Here is a 2,296-nt window from a genome sequence, read left to right as displayed (position 1 = left end):
CTAACCCCGTATTTCAGAGCATTTCACAACATAATAGCAGATGCAGTTCGGTGGGAGCAACAACTGGGCTTGCCAATGCAGCAGCAATGCAGTGCTTAGCAATGGGGCTCAGCTCAGATGCCTGCATAACTCCAGGAGAGGATTTAGGAGGTAAGGTGTGACATGCATTGCTCGTGGCTAAGAAATGCATGTGAATGCACAACTACCACCTGCATAATGCACCCCCCCCTCCTTCCCTACACATAGAAGGGGAAATTCAGCTTGTTCTCCCCCTTCCTCCCAGCACAGGTGCATTGAGGGCTGTAGATATTGTTCCCTCCCCTGCTATTTCTCCCAGCTTTTTGGCAGTGACGCCCTGCAGACATTTGTTCACTTGTTGCCTGTCTCCTGTGATAGCAACGTAAAGCTTTGGAGCGTGGGAATAAGGCAGTGTCTTTTGCTGAAGCACGTTGAACACTGATGGGTTTTTGGGTTCCTGTATTATCTCAGGTGAAATAGAGGAAAAACAAATCCACTGTTGCAACACTAATCCTAAGCAGGGGCGTGTTGGTTAACTCTGCATTAGAAGATGTTGAGTCAGGTGTACATGAGAATGAGGGTGGGGGGTTTTTTTGTGTGCTTAGCTCTGATCCCATGGTTTGAATGGGGTTCCCCGTGGCCAGAGATTTCCCTTTGGTGTCTGTGTGTCGTTAATGGTGGCACTTGAGAAAGCAGAAGTGCACCGGGGGCAATCCATCTCTGTGCTGGCTGCTCCCTGCTGTGTGCTTTAATGATGCTTCCCCCCCACACCTTACAAAGGCCCTCTGCTGCTGCAGTCCCTGAGCTCATTACAGGGCTGTGGGGAGGAGCAGGCTCACCTGCGGCCCCACACAGCATGGGGCAGAGAGGCCCACAGCTTGACATGGGCTGAACACAGCTGAGCCAGCCTCTGGGACCTCATTCTCCCCCTAAGCCATGCTAAGGGCTCAGTGTGTTGTATGGCCGCCAGATATACTCGTCCCCTCCACCCATCAGCCATAGGAGATCCTCAGAAAAGGAGCTCCATCCTTCCCCTTCCCCTATTCATTCCTCCCCCCATCCATCCCCTCCTCATTCATCCCCCCCATCCTTCCTCTCCCCATCCAAACTCACTGGAGCTGGAAGCTTACAGGGCAGCTTCAAAAACACAGGGTTTTCCCAGCCATTTCCCAGAGGTGACCCTTTTTACTTCCATTCCAAATCATGTTCTTTTTGTGAGCTGATGTAGAGTTTAGCTCGATGGGAACAGAAGTGCTTATGAACTCTGCATGTGAGTGAGTGCAGCAGGAAGGTCTGGGTGATGTTTCCTATGGACACTGCTGCTCAGTCCCCTCCATACACCACTGCTCCATCCCTCTGAGTCCAGGTAGAAGGAAGGGAATGAGTTTTATTTAAGGCCAGTAGGAAGAAGGGAGATGGATTAATCCAACAGAGCGCAGAGCAGGTGATTTCATGCCATGCTTCCTGCCACGGTGGATATTACTTTCTGTAATGGAAGTGAACCTTTACGAGCCTGTTGGCTCATGGCTGGTCTCAGGGATATCCTTCCTGGAAGAACTCCAGTCAGGGTTTAAATGCTGGGATGGATGATGAAGGTTTTTTGGCAAGATATCCTAAAAATCAATTACCCTTTTTCTTTGCTAATGAGCCACGTGACATTTCTGACTTGAGTTTTCTAGCGTTACTTGCTTGTTAAAGCACTTTAAATTAACAGATCTAAACAGACCCCCCAACACCTGCAATTCCTTGCCCTGAAAGCAGCCTCTCCCATCAAATATTGCTGTCCATGGGATAGAATCAGAGTTTACTGTGTCTGAATTGAGCTCTGCTGGGGGTGTTCTGTCTGTGGGTGCCATTGGCAGTATTATATCAGGGCTGGGGGGATCCTGAGAGCTCCCAGTGCTCATAAAGCACTCCAGGCTCCAGTGGTTGTCTGAAGACTCCGAAGATCTTTATTTCAGAACTGCATGCTACTGTAGCCAATAAATAATGGTAATTACAGTAAATACAGTAGGCTTACAATGCTCCCCATTTGTTTTCTTTAAAAAGAAAATAGTCTACAAGGAAATGATTGCGAAGAAAACCACTTGGGTGCAGCGAGGCTGGATAGAAATAGACCCAGCTGAGGGTTGATGTTGGGGGACAGCAGTTTGGAGCAGGCAGGATTCAGGGCTCCAGGCTTTATGGGATGGGATGCCATCCCATTCTTGAATGGGGTTATGAATGGGATTCATTACTCAGCTCCTTCCTTAGATGAAGGACGGGAATGTCTCCCATT

The sequence above is a fragment of the Coturnix japonica genome, chromosome 38 (genome assembly GCF_054131305.1).
Source record: "Coturnix japonica strain WE chromosome 38, WE-NBRP24, whole genome shotgun sequence".
NCBI lineage: Eukaryota > Metazoa > Chordata > Aves > Galliformes > Phasianidae > Coturnix > Coturnix japonica.
The sequence above is the reverse complement of the archived record's forward strand: the minus strand, read 5'-3'. Positions refer to the sequence as shown.